This window comes from Ambystoma mexicanum, chromosome 4q (assembly GCF_040938575.1).
Source record: "Ambystoma mexicanum isolate Mex_15411 chromosome 4q, UKY_AmexF1_1, whole genome shotgun sequence".
NCBI classification, from domain to species: domain Eukaryota; kingdom Metazoa; phylum Chordata; class Amphibia; order Caudata; family Ambystomatidae; genus Ambystoma; species Ambystoma mexicanum.
The window spans coordinates 428,206,230-428,232,285 of NC_090928.1; positions in this window are offsets into that span (position 1 = coordinate 428,206,230).

Below are 26,056 nucleotides of genomic sequence, written 5' to 3' on the forward strand. Positions count from 1 at the left end.
CCCGTTCACGCCATCGACACACGGTGGCCTGCGGAGGGGCCGAGGAGCGGGATCTGCCGGCTGCACACTAAGGTTATTTCCATTTCTCCTTCTCGATCCCCCCACCCCCGCTCATCCCCTGTGACTCACCTGTTCCCCCATCCTCCGCTCATCTCCCATGTCTCCCCTGTTCCCCCCACCCTCCGCTCATGCCTTGTGTCTCCTCTGTTCCCCCCCACCCCCTGCTCATGCCCCGTGTCTCCCTCCGGTCCCCCCCACCACCCGCTCATGCCCCGTGTCTGCCCTGTTCCCTCCACCCCCCACTCATGCCCTGTGTCTCCTCTGTTCCCCCCACCCCCTGCTTATTACCCCGCCTCCCTCTTCTTCCCCCACCCCCTGCTCATGCCCCATGTCTCCTCTGTTCCCCCCCACCCCCTGCTCATGCCCTGTGTCTCCCCTGTTCCCCCCACCCCCCGCTCATGCCCCGTGTCTCTGCTGTTCCCCCCACATGCCCTGTGTCTCCTCGGTTCCCCCCACCCCCCGCTCATGCCCCGTGTCTCCCTCTTCTTCCCCCCACCCCCTGCTCATGCCCCGTGACTCCCTCCTGTCTCCCCCCAACCGTGCTCATGCCCGTGTCTTCCTCCCATTCCCCCCACCCCCCGCTCATGCCCCGTGTCTCTCTCCTGTTCCCCCACAGCCCCCCGCTCATGCCTTGTGTCTCCTTCCTGTACCCCACATCCCCGCGCATGCCTGTGTCTTCCTCCCGTTCCCCCCACCCCCCGCTCATGCCCCATTGTCTCCTTCCTGCCTCCCACCCCCGCTCATGCCCTGTGTCTCCCCTGTTCCTCCAACCCCCGTTCACGCCATCGACACACGGTGGCCTGCGGATGGCCGAGGAGCGGGATCTGCCGGCTGCACACTAAGGTTATTTCCATTTCTCCTTCTCGATCCCCCTACCCCCGCTCATCCCCTGTGACTCACCTGTTCCCCCATCCTCCGCTCATCTCCCATGTCTCCCCTGTTCCCCCCACCCTCCGCTCATGCCTTGTGTCTCCTCTGTTCCCCCCCACCCCCTGCTCATGCCCCGTGTCTCCCTCCGGTCCCCCCCACCCGTTCATGCCCCGTGTCTGCCCTGTTCCCTCCACCCCCCACTCATGCCCTGTGTCTCCTCTGTTCCCCCACCCCCTGCTCATGCCCCATGTCTCCTCTGTTCCCACCCACTCATGCCCCGTGTCTCCCCTGTTCCCCCCACCCCTCGCTCATGCCCCGTGTCTCCCCTGTTCCCCCCACCCCCCGCTCATGCCCTGTGTCTCCTCTGTTCAACCAACCACCTCTCATGCCCCGTGTCTCCCCTGCTCCCCCCAATCCCCGCTCATGCCCCGTGTCTCCCCTGTTCTCCCCAGCCCCCGCTCATGCCCCGTGTCTACCCTGTTGCCCCCAGCCCCCGCTCATGCCCTGTGTCTCCTCTATTCCCCCCACCCCCTGCTTATTACCCCACCTCCCTCTTCTTCCCCCCACCCCCTACTCATGCCCCGCGTCTCCTCTGTTCTCCCCCACCCCCCGCTCATGCCCCGTGTCTCCCCTGTACCCCCCACCCCCCGCTCATGCCCCGTGTCTCCCTTGTTCCCCCCACCCCCGCTCATGCCCTGTGTCTCCTCTGTTCCCCCCACCCCGCGCTTATGCCCCGTGTCTCCCTCTTCTTCCCCCCCACCCCTGCTCATGCCCCGTGTCTCCTTCCTGTCCCCCCGACCCCCCACTCATGCCCTGTGTTTGCCCTGTTCCCCCACCCCCGCTCATGCCCGTGTCTCCCTCGTGTTGCCCCCACCCCCTGCTCATGCCCCCTGTGTCCACCCCTGCTCATGCCCCGTGTCTCCCTCACGATTCCCCGCACCCCATGCTCATGCCCCGTGTCTCACCCCTGTTCGCCCCCACCCCCCGGTCATGCCCCATGTCTCCCCCTTGTTCCACCCACCCCCCGCTCATGCCCTGTGTCTCCTCTGTTAACCCCCACCCCCGCTCATGCCCTGTGTCTTCTCTGTTCCCCCACCCCTGCCCCATATTTCCACTGTTCCCCGCACCCCCCGCTCATGCCCCGTGTCTCCCCTGTTCCCCCCAGTTCCCCCTCATGCCCCGTGTCTCCCCTTTTCCCCCCACCCCCGCTCATGCCCTGTGTCTCCTCTGTTCCCCCCACCCTCTGCTCATGCCCTTTCCTCCTCTGTTCCCCCCCACCCCCTGCTTATTACCCTGCCTCCCTCTTCTTCCCCCACCCCCTGCTCATGCCCCGTGTCTCCTCTGTTCCCCCCACCCCCCGCTCATGCCCCGTGTCTCCCTCTTCTTCCCCCCACCCCCTCCTCATGCCCCGTGTCTCCTTCCTGTCCCCCCCACCCCCCACTCATGCCCCGTGCCTGCCATGTTCCCCCACCCCCGCTCATGTCCCGTGTCTCCCTCGTGTTGCCCCCACCCCCTGCTCATGCCCCCTGTCTCCCTCCTGTCCCCCAGCCCCCGCTCATGCCCCATGTCTCCCTCACAATTCCCCCACCCCACACTCATGCTCCGTGTCTCCCCCCGTTCGCCCCCACCCCCCGGTCATGCCCCATGTCTCCCCCTTGTTCCACCCACCCCCCGCTCATGCCCTGTGGCTCCTCTGTTACCCCCACCCCCCGCCTCATACCCCGTGTCTCCTCTGTTCCCGCCACCCCCGCTCATGCCCAGTATCTCCCCTGTTCCCCGCACCCCTCGCTGAAGCCCCGTGTCTCCCCTGTTCCCTCCCACCCCCCACTCATGCCCTGTGTCTCCTCTGTTCCCCCCCACCCCCCGCTCATGCCCCTTGGATCCCCTGTTCCCCCCACCCCCCGCTCATGCCCTGTGTCTCCCCTGTTCCCCCCACCCCCGCTCATGCCCTGCGTCTCCTCTGTTCCCCCCACCCCCCTCTCATGCCCTGTGTCTCCTCTGTTCCCCCCCCACCCCCTGCCTATTACCCCGCCTCCCTCTTCTTCCCCCACCCCCTGCTCATGCCGCGTGTCTCCTCTGTTCCCCCCCACCCCCCGCTCATGCCCCGCGTCTCCCCTGTTCCCCCACCCCCCACTCATGCCACGTGTCTCCCCTGTTCCCCCCACCCCCGCTTCTGCCCTTCTGCCCTGTGTCTCCTCTGTTCCCCCCGCTCATGCCCCGTGTCTCCCTCTTCTTCCCCCCACCCTCTGCTCATGCCCCGTGTCGCTCTCCTGTTCCCCCACAGCCCTCCGCTCATGCCCGTGTCTCCGTCCTGTACCCCACACTCCCCGCGCATGCCTGTGTCTTCCTCCCGTTCCCCCCACCCCCTGCTCATGCGCCATTGTCTCCTTCCTGCCCCCCACCCCGCTCATGCCCTGTGTCTCCCCTGTTCCTCCAACCCCCGTTCACGCCATCGGCACACGGTGGCCTGCGGAGGGCCGAGGAGCGGGATCTGCCGGCTGCACACTAAGGTTATGTCCATTTCTCCCTCTCGATCCCCCCACCCCCCGCTCATCCCCTGTGACTCACCTCTTCCCCCATCCTCCGTTCATCCCCCATCTCTCCCCTGTTCCCCCCACCCTCCGCTCATGCCCTGTGTCTCCTCTGTTCCCCCCCACCCCCCTGCTCATGCCCTGTGTCTCCCTCTGGTCCCCCCACCACCTGCTCATGCCCCGTGTCTACCCTGTTCCCCCACCCCCGCTCATGCGCCGTGTCTGCCCTGTTCCCCCCACCCCCACTCATGCCCTGTGTCTCCTCTGTTCCCCCACCCCCCGCTCATGTCCCATGTCTCCTCTGTTCCCACCCGCTCATGCCCCGTGTCTCCACTGTTCCCCACCCCTCGCTCATGCCCTGTGTCTCCCCTGTTCCCCCCACCCCCCGCTCATGCCCTGTGTCTCATCTGTTCCCCCCACCCCCTCTCATGCCCCGTGTCTCCCATGTTGCCCCCACCCCCCACTCATGCCCTGTGTCTCCTCTGTTCCCCCCACCCCCTGCTTATTACCCCGCCTCCCCCTTCTTCCCCCACCCCCTACTCATGCCCCGTGTCTCCTCTGTTCTCCCCACCCCCCGCTCATGCCCCGTATCTCCCCTGTTCCCCACACCCCTCGCTCAAGCCCTGTGTCTCCCCTGTTCCCCCCCACCCCCCACTCATGCCCTGTGTCTCCTCTGTTCCCCTCCACCCCCCGCTCATGCCCCGTGTCTCACCTGTTCCCACCCACCCCCCACTCATGCCCCGTGTCTCCCCTGTTCCCCCCACCCCCCGCTCATGCCCTGTGTCTCCTCTGTTCCCCCCACCCCCTTCTCATGCCCCGTGTCTCCCTTGTTCCCCCCCACACCCCGCTCATGCCCCGTGTCTCCCCTATACCCCCACAGCCCCGCTCATCCCCCGTATCTCCCCTGTTCCCCCACCCCCGCTCATGCCCTGTGTCTCCTCTGTTCCCCCCACCCCCCGCTCATGCCCTGTGTCTCCTCTGTTCCCCCCACCCCCTGCTTATTACCCCGCCTCCCTCTTCTTCCCCCACCCCCTGCTCATGCCCCATGTCTCCTCTGTTCCCCCCACCCCCTGCTCATGCCCTGTGTCTCCCCTGTTCCCCCCACCCCCCGCTCATGCCCCGTGTCTCTGCTGTTCCCCCCACATGCCCTGTGTCTCCTCTGTTCCCCCCACCCCCCGCTCATGCCCCGTGTCTCCCTCTTCTTCCCCCCACCCCCTGCTCATGCCCCGTGTCTCCCTCCTGTCTCCCCCACCCCTGCTCATGCCCCGTGTCTTCCTCCCGTTCCCCCCACCCCCCGCTCATGCCCCGTGTCTCTCTCCTGTTCCCCCACAGCCCCCCGCTCATGCCTTGTGTCTCCTTCCTGTACCCCACATCCCCGCGCATGCCTGTGTCTTCCTCCTGTTCCCCCCACCCCCCGCTCATGCCCCATTGTCTCCTTCCTGCCTCCCACCCCCGCTCATGCCCTGTGTCTCCCCTGTTCCTCCAACCCCCGTTCACGCCATCGACACACGGTGGCCTGCGGAGGGCCGAGGAGCGGGATCTGCCGGCTGCACACTAAGGTTATTTCCATTTCTCCTTCTCGATCCCCCCACCCCCGCTCATCCCCTGTGACTCACCTGTTCCCCCATCCTCCGCTCATCTCCCATGTCTCCCCTGTTCCCCCCACCCTCCGCTCATGCCTTGTGTCTCCTCTGTTCCCCCCCACCCCCTGCTCATGCCCCGTGTCTCCCTCCGGTCCCCCCCACCACCCGCTCATGCCCCGTGTCTGCCCTGTTCCCTCCACCCCCCACTCATGCCCTGTGTCTCCTCTGTTCCCCCCACCCCCTGCTTATTACCCCCGCCTCCCTCTTCTTCCCCCACCCCCTGCTCATGCCCCATGTCTCCTCTGTTCCCCCACCCCCTGCTCATGCCCTGTGTCTCCCCTGTTCCCCCCACCTCCCGCTCATGCCCCGTGACTCTGCTGTTCCCCCCACATGCCCTGTGTCTCCTCTGTTCCCCCCACCCCCCGCTCATGCCCCGTGTCTCCCTCTTCTTCCCCCCACCCCCTGCTCATGCCCCGTGTCTCCCTCCTGTCTCCCCCACCCCTGCTCATGCCCGTGTCTTCCTCCCGTTCCCCCCACCCCCGCTCATGCCCCGTGTCTCTCTCCTGTTCCCCCACAGCCCCCCGCTCATGCCTTTTGTCTCCTTCATGTACCCCACATCCCCGCGCATGCCTGTGTCTTCCTCCCGTTCCCCCCCACCCCCCGCTCATGCCCCATTGTCTCCTTCCTGCCTCCCACCCCCGCTCATGCCCTGTGTCTCCCCTGTTCCTCCAACCCCCGTTCACGCCATCGACACACGGTGGCCTGCGGATGGCCGAGGAGCGGGATCTGCCGGCTGCACACTAAGGTTATTTCCATTTCTCCTTCTCGATCCCCCCACCCCCGCTCATCCCCTGTGACTCACCTGTTCCCCCATCCTCCGCTCATCTCCCATGTCTCCCCTGTTCCCCCCACCCTCCGCTCATGCCTTGTGTCTCCTCTGTTCCCCCCATCCCCTGCTCATGCCCCGTGTCTCCCTCCGGTCCCCCCCACCACCCGCTCATGCCCTGTGTCTGCCCTGTTCCCTCCACCCCCCACTCATGCCCTGTGTCTCCTCTGTTCCCCCACCCCCTGCTCATGCCCCATGTCTCCTCTGTTCCCACCCACTCATGCCCCGTGTCTCCCCTGTTCCCCCCACCCCTCGCTCATGCCCGTGTCTCCCCTGTTCCCCCCACCCCCCGCTCATGCCCTGTGTCTCCTCTGTTCAACCCACCACCTCTCATGCCCCGTGTCTCCCCTGCTCCCCCCAATCCCCGCTCATGCCCCGTGTCTCCCCTGTTCTCCCCAGCCCCCGCTCATGCCCCGTGTCTCCCCTGTACCCCTCACCCCCCACTCATGCCCCGTGTCTCCCTTGTTCCCCCCACCCCCGCTCATGCCCTGTGTCTCCTCTGTTCCCCCCACCCCGCGCTTATGCCCCGTGTCTCCCTCTTCTTCCCCCCACCCCTGCTCATGCCCCGTGTCTCCTTCCTGTCCCCCCGACCCCCCACTCATGCCCCGTGTCTGCCCTGTTCCCCCACCCCCGCTCATGCCCCGTGTCTCCCTCGTGTTGCCCCCACCCCCTGCTCATGCCCCCTGTCTCCACCCCTGCTCATGCCCCGTGTCTCCCTCACGATTCCCGCACCCCATGCTCATGCCCCGTGTCTCACCCCTGTTCGCCCCCACCCCCCGGTCATGCCCCATGTCTCCCCCTTGTTCCACCCACCCCCCGCTCATGCCCTGTGTCTCCTCTGTTAACCCCCACCCCCGCTCATGCCCCGTGTCTTCTCTGTTCCCCCACCCCTGCTCATGCCCCATATTTCCACTGTTCCCCGCACCCCCCGCTCATGCCCCGTGTCTCCCCTGTTCCCCCCAGTCCCCCCTCATGCCCCGTGTCTCCCCTTTTCCCCCCACCCCCGCTCATGCCCTGTGTCTCCTCTGTTCCCCCCACCCTCTGCTCATGCCCTGTCCTCCTCTGTTCCCCCCCACCCCCTGCTTATTACCCTGCCTCCCTCTTCTTCCCCCACCCCCTGCTCATGCCCCGTGTCTCCTCTGTTCCCCCCCACCCCCCGCTCATGCCCCGTGTCTCCCTCTTCTTCCCCCCACCCCCTGCTCATGCCCCGTGTCTCCTTCCTGTCCCCCCACCCCCCACTCATGCCCCGTGCCTGCCATGTTCCCCCACCCCCGCTCATGTCCCGTGTCTCCCTCGTGTTGCCCCCACCCCCTGCTCATGCCCCCTGTCTCCCTCCTGTCCCCCCAGCCCCCGCTCATGCCCCATGTCTCCCTCACAATTCCCCCACCCCACGCTCATGCCCCGTGTCTCCCCCGTTCGCCCCCACCCCCGGTCATGCCCCATGTCTCCCCCTTGTTCCACCCACCCCCCGCTCATGCCCTGTGGCTCCTCTGTTAACCCCCACCCCCCGCTCATGCCCCGTGTCTCCTCTGTTCCCCCCACCCCCGCTCATGCCCAGTATCTCCCCTGTTCCCCGCATCCCTCGCTGAAGCCCCGTGTCTCCCCTGTTCCCCCCCACCCCCACTCATGCCCTGTGTCTCCTCTGTTCCCCCCCACCCCCCGCTCATGCCCCTTGGATCCCCTGTTCCCCCCCCACCCCCCGCTCATGCCCTGTGTCTTCCCTGTTCCCCCCAGCCCCCCCTCATGCTCTGTGTCTCCCCTGTTCCCCCACCCCCGCTCATGCCCTGTGTCTCCTCTGTTCCCCCCACCCCCCGCTCATGCCCTGTGTCTCCTCTGTTCCCCCCCACCCCCTGCTTATTACCCCGCCTCCCTCTTCTTCCCCCCACCCCCTGCTCATGCCGCGTGTCTCCTCTGTTCCCCCTCACCCCCCGCTCATGCCCCGCATCTCCCCTGTTCCCCCCACCCCCCACTCATGCCACGTGTCTCCCCTGTTCCCCCCACCCCCGCTTCTGCCCTTCTGCCCTGTGTCTCCTCTGTTCCCCCCCGCTCATGCCCCGTGTCTCCCTCTTCTTCCCCCCACCCTCTGCTCATGCCCCGTGTCGCTCTCCTGTTCCCCCACAGCCCTCCGCTCATGCCCGTGTCTCCCTCCTGTACCCCACACCCCCGCGCATGCCTGTGTCTTCCTCCCGTTCCCCCCACCCCCGCTCATGCGCCATTGTCTCCTTCCTGCCCCCCACCCCCGCTCATGCCCTGTGTCTCCCCTGTTCCTCCAACCCCCGTTCACGCCATCGGCACACGGTGGCCTGCGGAGGGCCGAGGAGCGGGATCTGCCGGCTGCACACTAAGGTTATGTCCATTTCTCCCTCTCGATCCCCCCACCCCCCGCTCATCCCCTGTGACTCACCTCTTCCCCCATCCTCCGTTCATCCCCCATGTCTCCCCTGTTCCCCCCACCCTCCGCTCATGCCCTGTGTCTCCTCTGTTCCCCCCACCCCCTGCTCATGCCCTGTGTCTCCCTCCGGTCCCCCCACCACCTGCTCATGCCCCGTGTCTGCCCTGTTCCCCCCACCCCCGCTCATGCGCCGTGTCTGCCCTGTTCCCCCCCCACTCATGCCCTGTGTCTCCTCTGTTCCCCCACCCCCGCTCATGTCCCATGTCTCCTCTGTTCCCACCCGCTCATGCCCCGTGTCTCCACTGTTCCCCCACCCCTCGCTCATGCCCTGTGTCTCCCCTGTTCCCCCCACCCCCCGCTCATGCCCTGTGTCTCCTCTGTTCCCCCCACCCCCTCTCATGCCCCGTGTCTCCCCTGCTCCCCCCAACCCCCGCTCATGCCCCGTGTCTCCCCTGTTCCCCCCAGCCCCCGCTCATGCCCCGTGTCTCCCCTGTTGCCCCACCCCCCGCTCATGCCCTGTGTCTCCTCTGTTCCCCCCACCCCCTGCTTATTACCCCGCCTCCCTCTTCTTCCCCCACCCCCTACTCATGCCCCGCGTCTCCTCTGTTCTCCCCCACCCCCCGCTCATGCCCCGTATCTCCCCTGTTCCCCACACCCCTCGCTCAAGCCTTGTGTCTCCCCTGTTCCCCCCCACCCCCCACTCATGCCCTGTGTCTCCTCTGTTCCCCTCCACCCCCCGCTCATGCCCCGTGTCTCACCTGTTCCCACCCACCCCCCACTCATGCCCCGTGTCTCCCCTGTTCCCCCCACCCCCCGCTCATGCCCTGTGTCTCCTCTGTTCCCCCCACCCCCCGCTCATGCCCTGTGTCTCCTCTGTTCCCCCCACCCCCTGCTTATTATCCCGCCTCCCTCTTCTTCCCCCACCCCCTGCTCATGTCCCGTGTCTCCTCTGTTCCCCCACCCCCTGCTCATGCCCCGTGTCTCCCTCTTCTTCCCCCCACCCCCTGCTCATGCCCCGTGTCTCCTTCCTGTCCCCCCAACCCCCCATTCATGCCCCGTGTCTGCCCTGTTCCACCCACCCCCCGCTCATGCCCTGTGTCTCCTCTGTTCCCCCCACCCCCCGCTCATGCCCCGTGTCTCTGTCTCCCTCTTCTTCCCCCCACCCCCTGCTCATGCCCTGTGTCTCCCTCCTGTTGCCCCCACCCCCGCTCATGCCCGTGTCTTCCTCCCGTTCCCCCACAGCCCCCCGCTCATGCCTCGTGTCTCCCTCCTGTACCCCACACCCCCGCGCATGCCTGTGTCTTCCTCCCATTCCCCCCACCCCCCGCTCATGCCCCATTGTCTCCTTCCTGCCCCCCACCCCCGCTCATGCCCTGTATCTCCCCTGTTCCTCCAACCCCCGTTCACGCCATCGGCACACGGTGGCCTGCGGAGAGCCGAGGTGTGGGATCTGCCGGCTGCACACTAAGGTTATGTCCATTTCTCCCTCTCGATCCCCTCATCCCCCACTCATCCCCTGTGACTCACCTGTTCCCCCATCCTCCGCTCATCCCCCATGTCTCCCCACTTCCCCCCACCCTCCGCTCATGCCCTGTGTCTCCTCTGTTCCCCCCACCCCCTGCTCATGCCCCGTGTCTCCCTCCGGTCCCCCCACCACCTGCTCATGCCCTGTGTCTGCCCTGTTCACCTCACCCCCGCTCATGCCCCGCGTCTGCCCTGTTCCCCCACCCCCCACTCATGCCCTGTGTCTCCTCTGTTCCCCCACCCCGCGCTCATGCCCCATGTCTCCTCTGTTCCCACCCGCTCATGCCCCGTGTCTCCACTGTTCCCCCCACCCCTCGCTCATGCCCCGTGTCTCCCCTGTTCCCCCCACCCCCCGCTCATGCCCTGTGTCTCCTCTGTTCCCCCCACGCCCTCTCATGCCCCATGTCTCCCCTGCTCCCCCCAACCCCCGCTCATGCCCCGTGTCTCCCCTGTTCCCCCCAGCCCCCGCTCATGCCCCGTGTCTCCCATGTTGCCCCCACCCCCCGCTCATGCCCTGTTTCTCCTCTGTTCCCCCCAGCCCCTGCTTATTACCCCGCCTCCCTCTTCTTCCCCCCACCCCCTACTCATGCCCCGCGTCTGCTCTGTTCTCCCCCACCCCCCGCTCATGCCCCGTGTCTCCCCTGTTCCCCCCACCCCCTGCTCATGCCTCATGTCTCCCCTGTTCCCCCCACCCCCGCTCATGCCCTGTGTCTCCTCTGTTCCCCCCACCCCCCGCTCATGCCCCGTGTCTCCCTCTTCTTCCCCCACCCCCTGCTCATGCCCAGTGTCTCCCTCCTGTCCCCCCACCCCCCACTCATGCCCCGTGTCTGCCCTGTTCCCCCACCCCCGCTCATGCCCCGTGTCTCCCTCGTGTTGCCCCCACCCCTCGCTCATGCCCCATGTCTCCCTCTTCTTCCCCCCACCCCCTGCTCATGCCCTGTGCCTCCCTCTTCTTCCCCCCACCCCTTGCTCATGCCCTGTGTCTCCCTCCTTTCCCCGCCACCCCTGCTCATGCCCTGTGTCTCCCTCCTGTCCCCCCACCCCCGCTCATGCCCCGTGTCTCCCTCACGATCCCCCCACCCCTGCTCATGGCCCATGTCTCCCTTGTTCCCCCCACCCCCAGCTCATGCCCTGTGTCTCCCCTGTTCCCCCCACCCCGCGTCATGCCCCGTGTCTCTCCCCTGTTCCACCCACCCCCTGTTCATGCCCTGTGTCTCCTCTGTTACCCCCACCCCCTGCTCATGCCCCGTGTCTCCCTCCTTTCCCCCTACCCCCCGCTCGTGCCCCGTGTCTCCTCACGATTCCCCCACCCCACGCTCATGCCCCGTGTCTCCCCCCTGTTCGCCCCCACCCCCGGTCATGCCCGGTGTCTCCCCCCTGTTACACCCACCCCCCGCTCATGCCCTGTGTCTCCTCTGTTCCCCGCCACCCCCTGCTCATGCCCCGTGTCTCCCTCCTGTCCGCCCACCCCCTGCTCATGCCCCATGTCTCCCTCCTGTCCCCCCACCCCCCGCTCATGCCACGCGTCTGCCCTGTTCCCCCCACCCCCTGCTCATGCCACGTGCCTCCCTCTTGTTCCCCCCCACCCCCTGCTCATGTCCTGTGTCTCCCTCGTGTTAGCCCCCACCCCCGCTCATTCCCCGTGTCTACCTCCCGTCCAACCCACCCCCCGCTCATGCCCCGTGTCTCCCCTGTTCCCCCATCCCCCGCTCATGCCCTGTGTCTTCTCTGCTCCCCTCACCCCCGGTCATGCCCCGTGTCTCCCCCCTTTTCCACCCACCCCCCGCACATGCCCTGTGTCTCCTCTGTTCCCCCCCACCCCCTGCTCATGCCCCGTGTCTCCCTCTTCTTCCCCCCCACCCCTTGCTCTTGCCGCGTGTCTCCCTCTTCTTCCCCCCACCCCCTTCCCATGTCCTGTGTCTCCCTCATGTTACCCCCACCCCCCGCTCATGCCCCGTATCTACTTCCCATCCCACCCACCCCCCGCTTATGCCCCGTGTCTCCCCTGTTGCTCCCACCCCCCGCTCATGTCCTGTGTCTCCCTCTTCTTCCCCCCCACCCCTTGCTCTTGCCGCGTGTCTCCCTCTTCTTCCCCCCACCCCTTCCCATGTCCTGTGTCTCCCTCATGTTACCCCCACCCCCGCTCATGCCCCTTGTCTACCTCCCGTCCTCCCACCCGCCGCTCATGCCCCGTGTCTCCCTCCTGTCCCCCCCACCCCAGCTAATGCCCCGTGTCTGCCCTGTTCCCCCATCCCCCGCTCATGCCCCATGTCTACCTCTTGTTTCCCCCCACCCCTGCTCATGCCCCTTGTCTCCCTCTTCTTCCACCCACCCCCTGCTCATGCCCCATGTCTCCCTCCTGTCCCCCCGACCCCCCGCTCATGCCCCGTGTCTCCCTTGTGTTGCCCCTTCACCCCGCTCGTGCCCTGTCTCCTCTGTTCCCCCACCCCCGCTCATGCCCCGTGTCTCCCTCTTCTTCCCCCCACCCCCTGCTCATGCCCCGTGTCTCCCTCCTGTCCTCCTCACCCCCCACTCATGCCCCGTGTCTGCCCTGTTCCCCCCACCACCGCTCCTGCCCTGTGTTTCCCCTGTTCCCGCACCCCCCGCTCATGCCCCGTGCCTCCCCTGTTCCCCCCACCCCCCGCTCATCCCCCATGTCTCCCCTCTTCCCCCCACCCTCCGCTCATGCCCTGTGTCTCCTCTGTTCCCCCCACCCCCTGCTCATGCCCCGTGTCTCCCTCCGGTCCCCCCACCACCTGCTCATGCCCTGTGTCTGCCCTGTTCACCTCACCCCCGCTCATGCCCCGCGTCTGCCCTGTTCCCCCACCCCCCACTCATGCCCTGTGTCTCCTCTGTTCCCCCACCCCGCGCTCATGCCCCATGTCTCCTCTGTTCCCACCCGCTCATGCCCCGTGTCTCCACTGTTCCCCCCACCCCTCGCTCATGCCCCGTGTCTCCCCTGTTCCCCCCACCCCCCGCTCATGCCCTGTGTCTCCTCTGTTCCCCCCACGCCCTCTCATGCCCCATGTCTCCCCTGCTCCCCCCAACCCCCGCTCATGCCCCGTGTCTCCCCTGTTCCCCCCAGCCCCCGCTCATGCCCCGTGTCTCCCATGTTGCCCCCACCCCCCGCTCATGCCCTGTTTCTCCTCTGTTCCCCCCAGCCCCTGCTTATTACCCCGCCTCCCTCTTCTTCCCCCCACCCCCTACTCATGCCCCGCGTCTGCTCTGTTCTCCCCCACCCCCCGCTCATGCCCCGTGTCTCCCCTGTTCCCCCCACCCCCTGCTCATGCCTCATGTCTCCCCTGTTCCCCCCACCCCCGCTCATGCCCTGTGTCTCCTCTGTTCCCCCCACCCCCCGCTCATGCCCCGTGTCTCCCTCTTCTTCCCCCACCCCCTGCTCATGCCCAGTGTCTCCCTCCTGTCCCCCCACCCCCCACTCATGCCCCGTGTCTGCCCTGTTCCCCCACCCCCGCTCATGCCCCGTGTCTCCCTCGTGTTGCCCCCACCCCTCGCTCATGCCCCATGTCTCCCTCTTCTTCCCCCCACCCCCTGCTCATGCCCTGTGCCTCCCTCTTCTTCCCCCCACCCCTTGCTCATGCCCTGTGTCTCCCTCCTTTCCCCGCCACCCCTGCTCATGCCCTGTGTCTCCCTCCTGTCCCCCCACCCCCGCTCATGCCCCGTGTCTCCCTCACGATCCCCCCACCCCTGCTCATGGCCCATGTCTCCCTTGTTCCCCCCACCCCCAGCTCATGCCCTGTGTCTCCCCTGTTCCCCCCACCCCGCGTCATGCCCCGTGTCTCTCCCCTGTTCCACCCACCCCCTGTTCATGCCCTGTGTCTCCTCTGTTACCCCCACCCCCTGCTCATGCCCCGTGTCTCCCTCCTTTCCCCCTACCCCCCGCTCGTGCCCCGTGTCTCCTCACGATTCCCCCACCCCACGCTCATGCCCCGTGTCTCCCCCCTGTTCGCCCCCACCCCCGGTCATGCCCGGTGTCTCCCCCCTGTTACACCCACCCCCCGCTCATGCCCTGTGTCTCCTCTGTTCCCCGCCACCCCCTGCTCATGCCCCGTGTCTCCCTCCTGTCCGCCCACCCCCTGCTCATGCCCCATGTCTCCCTCCTGTCCCCCCACCCCCCGCTCATGCCACGCGTCTGCCCTGTTCCCCCCACCCCCTGCTCATGCCACGTGCCTCCCTCTTGTTCCCCCCCACCCCCTGCTCATGTCCTGTGTCTCCCTCGTGTTAGCCCCCACCCCCGCTCATTCCCCGTGTCTACCTCCCGTCCAACCCACCCCCCGCTCATGCCCCGTGTCTCCCCTGTTCCCCCATCCCCCGCTCATGCCCTGTGTCTTCTCTGCTCCCCTCACCCCCGGTCATGCCCCGTGTCTCCCCCCTTTTCCACCCACCCCCCGCACATGCCCTGTGTCTCCTCTGTTCCCCCCCACCCCCTGCTCATGCCCCGTGTCTCCCTCTTCTTCCCCCCCACCCCTTGCTCTTGCCGCGTGTCTCCCTCTTCTTCCCCCCACCCCCTTCCCATGTCCTGTGTCTCCCTCATGTTACCCCCACCCCCCGCTCATGCCCCGTATCTACTTCCCATCCCACCCACCCCCCGCTTATGCCCCGTGTCTCCCCTGTTGCTCCCACCCCCCGCTCATGTCCTGTGTCTCCCTCTTCTTCCCCCCCACCCCTTGCTCTTGCCGCGTGTCTCCCTCTTCTTCCCCCCACCCCTTCCCATGTCCTGTGTCTCCCTCATGTTACCCCCACCCCCGCTCATGCCCCTTGTCTACCTCCCGTCCTCCCACCCGCCGCTCATGCCCCGTGTCTCCCTCCTGTCCCCCCCACCCCAGCTAATGCCCCGTGTCTGCCCTGTTCCCCCATCCCCCGCTCATGCCCCATGTCTACCTCTTGTTTCCCCCCACCCCTGCTCATGCCCCTTGTCTCCCTCTTCTTCCACCCACCCCCTGCTCATGCCCCATGTCTCCCTCCTGTCCCCCCGACCCCCCGCTCATGCCCCGTGTCTCCCTTGTGTTGCCCCTTCACCCCGCTCGTGCCCTGTCTCCTCTGTTCCCCCACCCCCGCTCATGCCCCGTGTCTCCCTCTTCTTCCCCCCACCCCCTGCTCATGCCCCGTGTCTCCCTCCTGTCCTCCTCACCCCCCACTCATGCCCCGTGTCTGCCCTGTTCCCCCCACCACCGCTCCTGCCCTGTGTTTCCCCTGTTCCCGCACCCCCCGCTCATGCCCCGTGCCTCCCCTGTTCCCCCCACCCCCCGCTCATGCCCTGTGTCTCCCCTCTTCCCCCCACCCCCCCACTCATGCCCTGTGTCTCCCTCCTGTTGCCCCCACCCCCTGCTCATGCCCCGTGTCTCCCTCCTGTCCCCTCAATCCCAGCTCATGCCCTGTGTCTACCTCTTCGCCCCCACCCCCTGCTCATGCCCCGTGTCTCCCTCCTGTCCCCCCACCCCCTGCCCCGTTTCTACCTCTTGTTCCCCCCACCCCCCGCTCATGCCTCGTGTCTATCTCCTGTTCCCCCCACCCCTCGCTCATGCCCCGTGTCTGCCCTGTTCCCAAACCTCCCGCACATGCCCCGTGTCTCCCCTGTTCCCCCCAACCCCCACTCATGCCCCGTGTCTCCCTCGTGTTGTCCCCACCCCCCGCTCATGCCCCGTGTCTCCCCTGTTCCCCCACTCCCTGCTCATGCCCTGTGTGTGCCCTGTTCCCCCCACCCCCCGCTCATGCCCTGAGCCTTCTCTGTTCCCCCCACCCCCTGCTCATGCCCTGTGTCTCCCTCTTCTTCCCCCCACCCCCTGCTCATGCCGCGTGTCTCCCTCTTCTTCCCCCCACCCCCTGCTCATGCCCCGTGTCTCCCTCTTCTTCCCCCCACCCCCTGCTCATGCCCCGTGTCTCCCTCCTGTCCCCCCACCCCCTGCTCATGCCCGGTTTATACCTCTTGTTCCCCCATCCCCCGCTCATGCCTCGTGTCTACCTCCTGTTCCCCCCACCCCTAGCTCATGCCCCGTGCCTCCCCTGTTCCCCCCACCCCCGCTCATGCCCTGTGTCTCCCCTCTTCCCCCCACCCCCCACTCATGCCCTGTGTCTCCCTCCTGTTGCCCCCACCCCCTGCTCATGCCCCGTGTCTCCCTCCTGTCCCCTCACTCCCAGCACATGCCCTGTGTCTACCTCTTCTTCCCCCCACCCCCTGCTCATGCCCCGTGTCTCCCTCCTGTCCCCCACCCCCTGCCCCGTTTCTACCTCTTGTTCTCCCCACCCCCCGCTCATGCCTCGTGTCTATCTCTTGTTCCCACCACCCCTCGCTCATGCCCCGTGTCTGCCCTGTTCCCAAACCTCCCGCACATGCCCCGTGTCTCCCCTGTTCCCCCCAACCCCCACTCATGCCCCGTGTCTCCCTCGTGTTGCCCCCACCCCCCGCTCATGCCCCGTGTCTCCCCTGTTCCCCCACTCCCTGCTCATGCCCTGTGTGTGCCCTGTTCCCCCCACCCCCCGCTCATGCCCTGAGCCTTCTCTGTTCCCCCCACCCCCTGCTCATGCCCTGTGTCTCCCTCTTCTTCCCCCCACCCCCTGCTCATGCCGCGTGTCTCCCTCTTCTTCCCCCCACCCCCTGCTCATGCCCCGTGTCTCCCTCTTCTTCCCCCCACCCCCTGCTCATGCCCCGTGTCTCCCTCCTGTCCCCCCCACCCCCTGCTCATGCCCCGTTTCTACCTCTTGTTCCCCCATCCCCCGCTCATGCCTCGTGTCTACCTCCTGTTCCCCCCACCCCTCGCTCATGCCCCGTGTCTGCCCTGTTCCCCCACCCCCCGCTCATGCCCCGTGTCTCCCTCTTCTTCCCCCTACCCCCGCTCATGCCCTGTATCTCCCTCCGGTCCCCCAGCCCCCGCTCATGCCCCGTGTCTCCCTCACGATTTCCCACCCCTGCTCATGCCCCGTGTCTCCTCTGTTCCCCCCACCCCCACTCAGGCCCCGTGTCTCCCTCCTGTCCCCCCACCCCCTGCTCATGCCCTGTGTCTGCCCTGTTCTCCCCACCCCCGCTCATGCCCCGTGTCTCCCTTGTGTTGCCCCAACCCCCGCTCATGTCCCTTGTCTCTCCTGTTCCCCCCACCCCCCACTCATGCCCTGTGTCTCCTCTGTTCCCCCCACCCCCTGCTCATGCCGCGTGTCTCCCTCTTCTTCCCCCCCACCCCCTGCTCATGCCCCATGTCTACCTCCCGTTGCCCCCACCCCCGCTCATGGCCCGTGTCTCCCTCCTGTCCCCCCCAACCCCCACTCATGCCCCGTGTCTGCCCTGTTCCCCCTACCACCTGCTCATGCCCCGTGTCTCCCTCGTGTTGCCCCCACCTCCCGCTTATGCCCTGTGTCTTCAATGTTCCCCCCACCCCCTGGTCAGGCCCGTGTCTCCCCCCTGTTCCACCCACCCCCCGCTCATGCCATGTGTCTCCACTGTTCCCCCCACCCCCTGCTCATGCCCCGTGTCTCCCTCTTCTTCTCCCCCCACCCCCACTCATGCCCTGTATCTCCCTTCTGTCCCCCCACCCCCCGCTCATGCCCCGTGTCTCCCTCACGATTCCCCACCCCCCGCTCATGCCCCGTGCCTCCTCTGTTCCCCCCACCCCCGCTCAGGCCCCGTGTCTCCCTCCTGTCCCCCCACCCCCTGCTCATGCCCCGTGTCTCCCTCCTGTCCCCCCATCCCCACTCATGCCCCGTGTCTGCCCTGTACCCCCACCCCCGCTCATGCCCCGTGTCTCCCTTGTGTTGCCCCAACCCCCACTAATGTCCCTGGTCTCCCCTGCTCCCCCCACCCCCCACTCATGCCCTGTATCTCCCTCCTGTCCCCCCACTCCCCGCTCATGCCCCGTGTCTCCCTCACGATTCCCCACCCCCCACTAATGCCCCGTGTCTCCTCTGTTCCCCCCACCCCCGCTCAGGCCCCATGTCTCCCTCCTGTCCCCCCATCCCCACTCATGCCCTGTGTCTCCTCTGTTCCTCCCCACCCCCTGCTCATGCCGCGTGTCTCCCTCTTCTTCCCCCCCACCCCCTGCTCACGCCCCGTGTCTGCCCTGTTCCCCCACCAACTGCTCATGCCCAGTGTCTGCCCTGTTCCCCCCACCAACTGCTCATGCCCCATGTCTCCCTCGTGTTGCCCCCACCCCATGCTCATGGCCTGCGTCTCCCTCCTGTCCCCCCCACTCATGCCCCGTGTCTGCCCTGTTCCCCCATCCCTTGCTCATGCCTTGTGTCTCCTCTGATCCCCCACCGCCTGCTCATGCCCCGTGTCTGCCTCTTCTTCCCCCCACCCCCTGCTCATGCCCCATGTCTCCTCTGTTCCCCCCCACCCCCTGCTCATGCCCCGTGTCTCCCTCCTGTCCCCCCACCCCCTGCTCATGCCCCGTGTCTCCCGCCTGTCCCCCACCCCTCGCTCATGTCCCGTGTATGCCCTGCTCCCCCATCCCCCGCTCATGCCCTGTGCCTCCTATGTTCCCCCCACCCCCTGCTCATGCCCTGTGTCTCCCTCTTCTTCCCCCCACCCCCTTCTCATGCCGCGTGTCTCCCTCTTCTTCCCCCCACCACCTGCTCATGTCCTGTGTCTCCCTCTTGTTACCCCCACCCCCCGCTCATGCCCCGTATCTACTTCCCATCCCACCCACCCCCCACTTATGCCCCGTGTCTCCCCTGTTGCTCCCACCCCCCGCTCATGCCCTGTGTCTCCCTCTTCTTCCCCCCCACCCCTTGCTCTTGCCGCGTGTCTCCCTCTTCTTCCCCCCACCCCCTTCCCATGTCCTGTGTCTCCCTCATGTTACCCCACCCCCGCTCATGCCCCTTGTCTACCTCCCGTCCCCCCACCCGCCGCTCATGCCCCGTGTCTCCCTCCTGTCCCCCCCACCCCTGCTAATGCCCCGTGTCTGCCCTGTTCCCCCATCCCCCGCTCATGCCCCATGTCTACCTCTTGTTCCCCCCCACCCCTGCTCATGCCCCTTGTCTCCCTCTTCTTCCGCCCACTCCCTGCTCATGCCCCATGTCTCCCTCCTGTCCCCCCGACCCCCCCGCTCATGCCCCGTGTCTCCCTTGTGTTGCCCCCACACCCCGCTCGTGCCCTGTCTCCTCTGTTCCCCCACCCCCGCTCATGCCCCGTGTCTCCCTCTTCTTCCCCCCACCCCCTGCTCATGCCCCGTGTCTCCCTCCTGTCCTCCTCACCCCCCACTCATGCCCCGTGTCTGCCCTGTTCCCCCCACCACCGCTCCAGCCCTGTGTTTCCCCTGTTCCCGCACCCCCCGCTCATGCCCCATGCCTCCCCTGTTCCCCCACCCCCCGCTCATGCCCTGTGTCTCCCCTCTTCCCCCCACCCCCCCACTCATGCCCTGTGTCTCCCTCCTGTTGCCCCCACCCCCTGCTCATGCCCCGTGTCTCCCTCCTGTCCCCTCACTCCCAGCTCATGCCCTGTGTCTACCTCTTCTTCCCCCCACCCCCTGCTCATGCCCCGTGTCTCCCTTCTGTCCCCCCACCCCCTGCCCTGTTTCTACCTCAAGTTCCCCCCACCCCCCGCTCATGCCTCGTGTCTATCTCCTGTTCCCCCCACCCCTCGCTCATGCTCCGTGTCTGCCCTGTTCCCCAACCTCCCGCACATGCCCCGTGTCTCCCCTGTTCCCCCAACCCCCACTCATGCCTCATGTCTCCCTCGTGTTGCCCCCACCCCCCGCTCATGCCCCGTGTCTCCCCTGTTCCCCCACTCCCTGCTCATGCCCTGTGTGTGCCCTGTTCCCCCCACCCCCCGCTCATGCCCTGAGCCTTCTCTGTTCCCCCCACCCCCTGCTCATGCCCTGTGTCTCCCTCTTCTTCCCCCCACCCCCTGCTCATGCCGCGTGTCACCCTCTTCTTCCCCCCACCCCCTGCTCATGCCCCGTGTCTCCCTCTTCTTCCCCCCACCCCCTGCTCATGCCCCGTGTCTCCCTCCTGTTCCCCCCACCCCCTGCTCATGCCCCGTTTCTACCTCTTGTTCCCCCCACCCCCCGCTCATGCCTCGTGTCTACCTCCTGTTCCCCCCAACCCCCACTCATGCCCCATGTCTCCCTCGTGTTGCCCCCACCCCCGCTCGTGCCCCGTGTCTCCCTCTTCTTCCCCCCACCCCCGCTCATGCCCTGTATCTCCCTCCGGTCCCCCAGCCCCCGCTCATGCCCTGTGTCTCCCTCACGATTTCCCACCCCTGCTCATGCCCCGTGTCTCCTCTGTTCCCCCACCCCCACTCAGTCCCCGTGTCTCCCTCCTGTCCCCCCACCCCCTGCTCATGCCCTGTGTCTGCCCTGTTCTCCCCACCCCCTGCTCATGCCCCATGTCTACCTCCCGTTCCCTCCACCCCCGCTCATGGCCCGTGTCTCCCTCCTGTCCCCCCCAACCCCCACTCATGCCCCGTGTCTGCCCTGTTCCCCCTACCACCTGCTCATGCCCCGTGTCTCCCTCGTGTTGCCCCCACGTCCCGCTTATGCCCTGTGTCTTCAATGTTCCCCCCACCCCCTGGTCAGGCCCCGTGTCTCCCCCCTGTTCCACCCACCCCCCGCTCATGCCATGTGTCTCCACTGTTCCCCCCCACCCCCTGCTCATGCCCCGTGTCTCCCTCTTCTTCTCCCCCCACCCCCACTCATGCCCTGTATCTCCCTCCTGTCCCCCCACCCCCCGCTCATGCCCCGTGTCTCCCTCACGATTCCCCACCCCCCACTCATGACCCGTGCCTCCTCTGTTCCCCCCACCCCCGCTCAGGCCCCGTGTCTCCCTCCTGTCCCCCCACCCCCTGCTCATGCCCCGTGTCTCCCTCCTGTCCCCCCATCCCGACTCATGCCCCGTGTCTGCCCTGTTCCCCCACCCCCGCTCATGCCCCGTGTCTCCCTTGTGTTGCCCCAATCCCCACTCATGTCCCTGGTCTCCCCTGCTCCCCCCACCCCCCACTCATGCCCTGTATCTCCCTCCTGTCCCCCCACTCCCCGCTCATGCCCCGTGTCTCCCTCACGATTCCCCACCCCCCACTAATGCCCCGTGTCTCCTCTGTTCCCCCCACCCCCGCTCAGGCCCCATGTCTCCCTCCTGTCCCCCCATCCCCACTCATGCCCTGTGTCTCCTCTGTTCCCCCCACCCCCTGCTCATGCCGCGTGTCTCCCTCTTCTTCCCCCCCACCCCCTGCTCACGCCCCGTGTCTGCCCTGTTCCCCCACCAACTGCTCATGCCCCGTGTCTGCCCTGTTCCCCCCACCAACTGCTCATGCCCCATGTCTCCCTCGTGTTGCCCCCACCCCCCGCTCATGGCCTGTGTCTCCCTCCTGTCCCCCCCACCCCCCACTCATGCCCCGTGTCTGCCCTGTTCCCCCATCCCTTGCTCATGCCTTGTGTCTCCTCTGATCCCCCACCGCCTGCTCATGCCCCATGTCTGCCTCTTCTTCCCCCCCACCCCCTGCTCATGCCCCATGTCTCCCTCCTGTCCCCCCCACCCTCCGCTCATGCCCTGTGTCTACCTCTTGTTCCCCCCACCCCCACTCATGCCCCGTGTCTGCCCTGTTCCCCCCACCCCTGCTCATGCCCCGTGTCTCCCTCCTGTTGCACCCCAACCCCCGCTCCTGCCCCGTGTCTGCCCTATTCCCCCCACCCCCCGCTCATGCCCCATGTCGCCCTCTTGGTGCACCCACCCCCCGATCATGCCCTGTTTCTGCCCTGTTCCCCACACCCCCACTCATGCCCCATGTCTCCTGTATTACCCTCACCCCCCGCTCATGCCCCGTGTCTCCCCTGTTCCCCTTACCCCCTGCTCATGCCCTGTGTCTCCCCTGTTCCCCCACTCCCTGTTCATGCCGTGTGTGCCCTTTTCCCCCCTCCCCCTGTTCATGCCCCGTGTCTCCCTCGTGTTCCCCCCACCCCCTACTCATACCATGTGTCTCCCTCGTGTTCCCCCCGACCCCTGCTCATGCCCCATTTCTCCCTCGGTTCCCCCCACCCCCCGCTTATTCCCTGTGTCTCCCTCACAATCCCCCCACCCCCTGCTCATGCCCCGTGTCTCCCTCCTGTCCCCCCCACCCCCCACTCATGCCCCGTGTCTCCCCTGTTCCCCCCGGCCATGCCCAGTGTCTCCCCTGTTCACCCACCCCCCTGGTCATGCCCCGTGTCTCCCCTGTTCCCCCCACTCCCGCTCATGCCCTGTGTCTCCCCACTGTTCCACCCACCCCCCGCTCATGCCCTGTGTCTCCTCTGTTCCCCGCCACCCCCTGCTCATGCCCTGTGTCTCCCTCCTGTCCCCCCACGCCCTGCTCATGCCCCGTGTCTCCCTCCTGTGCCCCACACCCCCCACTCATGCCCCGTGTCTGCCGTGTTCCCCCCACCCCCGCTCATGCCCTGTGCCTCCTCTGTTACCCCCCACCCCCCGCTCATGCCCCGTGTCTACCTCCCGTCCCACCCACCCCCTGCTCATGCTCATGTCTCCCCTGTTCCCCCACCCCCCGCTCATGCCCTGTGTCTTCTCTGTTCCCCCCACCCCCGGTCATGCCCCGTGTCTCCCCCCTGTTACACCTACTGCCCGCTCATGCCCTGTGTCTCCTCTGTTCCCTCCACCCCCTGCTCATGCCCCTGTCTCCCTCATGTCCCCCCCACCCCCTGCTCATGCCCCGTGTCTCCCTCCAGTCCCCCCACCCCCCGCTCATGCCCCGTGTCTGCCCTGTTCCCCCCACCCCCGCTCATGCCCTGTGCCTCCTCTTCTTCCACCCCACCCCCGCTCATGCCCTGAATCTCCCTCCTGTCCCCCCAACCCCCGCTCATGGCCCGTGTCTCCCTCATGATTCCCCACCCCGCGCTCATGCCCCGTGTCTCTTCTGTTCCCCCCACCCCGCTCATGCCCCATGTCTCCCTCCTTTCCCCCCACCCCCTGCTCATGCCCCGTGTCTCCCTCCTGTCCCCCATCCCCGCTCATGCCCTGTGTCTCCTCTGTTCCCCTATGCCCCCTGCTCATGCCGCCTGTCTCCCTCTTCTTCCCCCACCCCCTGCTCATGCCCCGTGTCTACCTACTGTTCCCCCACACCCCCCGCTCATGGCCTGTGTCTCCCTCCTGTCCCCCCCACCCCCAGTCATGCCCCGTGTCTGCCCTGTTCCCCCACCACCTGCTCATGCCCCGTGTCTGCCTCTTCTTCACCCCCAGCCCCCGCTCATGCCCCGTGTCTCCGCTGTTACCCCCTCCCCCCGCTCATGCCCTGTGTCTCCCCTGTTCCCTTATCCCTTGCTCATGCCTTGTGTCTCCTCTGTTCCCCCACCCCCTGCTCATGCCCCGTGTCTGCCTCTACCTCCCCCCTGCCCCTGCTCATGCCCCGTGACTGCCCTGTTCCCCCCACCCCCCGCTCATGCCCTGTTTCTCCCTTGTTCCCCCCACCCCCCACTCATGCCCTGTGTTTCCCCTGTTTCCCCCACCCCCCGCTCATGGCCCGGTTCTCCCCTGTTCCCCCACCCCTGCTCCTGCCCTGTGTCTCCCTTGTTCCCCCCACCCCCCGCTCATGCCCTGTTTTCTCTGTTCCCCCCACCCCCGCTCATGCCCCATTTCTCCCTCTTCTACCCCCACCCCCTGATCTTGCCCGTGTCTCCCTCCTGTCCCCTCTACCCCCCGCTCATGCCCCGTGCCTGCCCTGTTCCCCCACCCCGTGCTCATGCCCCGTGTCTCCCCTGTTCCCCCCGTTCATGCCCTGTGTCTCCCCTGTTCCGGCCACCCCCCACTCATGCCCTGTGTCTCCCCTGTTTCCCCACCCCCCGCTCATGCCCCATGTCTGCCTCTTCTCCCACCACCCCCTGCTCATGCCCCGTGTCTCCCTCCTGTCCCCCTCACCCCCCGCTCATGCCCCATATCTACCTCTTGTTCCCCCCACCCACACTCATGCTTGTGTCTGCCCTGTTCCCCCCACCCACCGCTCATGCCCCATGTCGCCCTCGTGTTGCCCCCACCCCCTGCTCATGCCCTGTTTCTGCCCTGTTTCCCCCACCCCACGCTCATGCCCCATGTCTCTTCTGTTCCCTCCACCCCCGCTCATGCCCCGTGTCTCCCTCCTTTCCCCCCACCCCCTGCTCATGCCCCGTGTCTCCCTCCTGTCCCCCCAATCCCGCTCATGCCCCGTGTCTGCCCTGTTCCCCCCACCCCCGCTCATGCCCTTTGTCTCCCTTGTGTTGCCCCAACCCCCGCTCATGTCCCTTGTCTCCCCTGTTCCCCCCACCCCCCACTCATGCCATGTGTCTCCTCTGTTCTCCCCCACCCCCTGCTCATGCCACGTGTCTCCCTCTTCTTCCCCCACCCCCTGCTCATGCCCCGTGTCTACCTCCTGTTTCCCCACACCCCCCGCTCATGGCCCGTGATTCCCTCCTGTCCCCCCACCCCCCACTGATGCCCCGTGTCTGCCCTGTTCCCCCCACCACCTGCTCATGCCCTGTGTCTCCTCTGTTTCCCCCCTCCCCCCGCTCATGCCCTGTGTCTCCCCTGTTCCCTTATCCCTTGCTCATGCCTTGTGTCTCCTCTGTTCCCCCACCCCTGCTCATGCCCCGTGTCTGCCTCTACCTCCCCCCCAGCCCCTGCTCATGCCCCGTGTCTGCTCTGTTCCCCCCACCCCCGCTCATGCCCTGTTTCTCCCTTGTTCCACCCACCCCCCACTCATGCCCCGTGTCTCCCCTGTTCCCCCCACCCCCGCTTCTGCCCTTCTGCCCTGTGTCTCCTCTGTTCCTCCCCCGCTCATGCCCCGTGTCTCCCTCTTCTTCCCCCCACCCTCTGCTCATGCCCCGTGTCGCTCTCCTGTTCCCCCACAGCCCTCCGCTCATGCCTCGTGTCTCCCTCCTGTACCCCACACCCCCGCACATGCCTGTGTCTTCCTCCCGTTCCCCCCACCCCCCGCTCATGCGCCATTGTCTCCTTCCTGCCCCCCACCCCCGCTCATGCCCTGTGTCTCCCCTGTTCCTCCAACCCCCGTTCACGCCATCGGCACACGGTGGCCTGCGGAGGGCCGAGGAGCGGGATCTGCCGGCTGCACACTAAGGTTATGTCCATTTCTCCCTCTCGATCCCCCCACCCCCCGCTCATCCCCTGTGACTCACCTCTTCCCCCATCCTCCGTTCATCCCCCATGTCTCCCCTGTTCCCCCCACCCTCCACTCATGCCCTGTGTCTCCTCTGTTCCCCCCCACCCCCTGCTCATGCCCTGTGTCTCCCTCCGGTCCCCCCACCACCTGCTCATGCCCCGTGTCTGCCCTGTTCCCCCCACCCCCGCTCATGCGCCGTGTCTGCCCTGTTCCCCCACCCCCCACTCATGCCCTGTGTCTCCTCTGTTCCCCCACCCCCCGCTCATGTCCCATGTCTCCTCTGTTCCCACCCGCTCATGCCCCGTGTCTCCACTGTTCCCCCCACTCCTCGCTCATGCCCTGTGTCTCCCCTGTTCCCCCCACCCCCCGCTCATGCCCTGTGTCTCGTCTGTTCCCCCACCCCCTCTCATGCCCCGTGTCTCCCCTGCTCCCCCCAACCCCCGCTCATGCCCCGTGTCTCCCCTGTTCCCCCCAGCCCCCGCTCATGCCCCGTGTCTCCCCTGTTGCCCCCACCCCCCGCTCATGCCCTCTGTCTCCTCTGTTCCCCCCACCCCCTGCTTATTACCCCGACTCCCTCTTCTTCCCCCACCCCCTACTCATGCCCCGCGTCTCCTCTGTTCTCCCCCACCCCCCGCTCATTCCCCGTATCTCCCCTGTTCCCCACACCCCTCGCTCAAGCCCTGTGTCTCCCCTGTTCCCCCCCATCCCCCACTCATGCCCTGTTTCTCCTCTGTTCCCCTCCACCCCCTGCTCATGCCCCGTGTCTCACCTGTTCCCACCCACCCCCCACTCATGCCCCGTGTCTCCCCTGTTCCCCCCACCCCCCGCTCATGCCCTGTGTCTCCTCTGTTCCCCCCACCCCCCGCTCATGCCTGTGTCTCCTCTGTTCCCCCCACCCCCTGCTTATTATCCCGCCTCCCTCTTCTTCCCCCACCCCCTGCTCATGCCCGGTGTCTCCTCTGTTCCCCCCACCCCCTGCTCATGCCCCGTGTCTCCCTCTTCTTCCCCCCCACCCCCTGCTCATGCCCCGTGTCTCCTTCCTGTCCCCCCCACCTCCCATTCATGCCCCGTGACTGCCCTGTTCCACCACCCCCGCTCATGCCCCGTGTCTCCCTCGTGTTGCCCCCACCC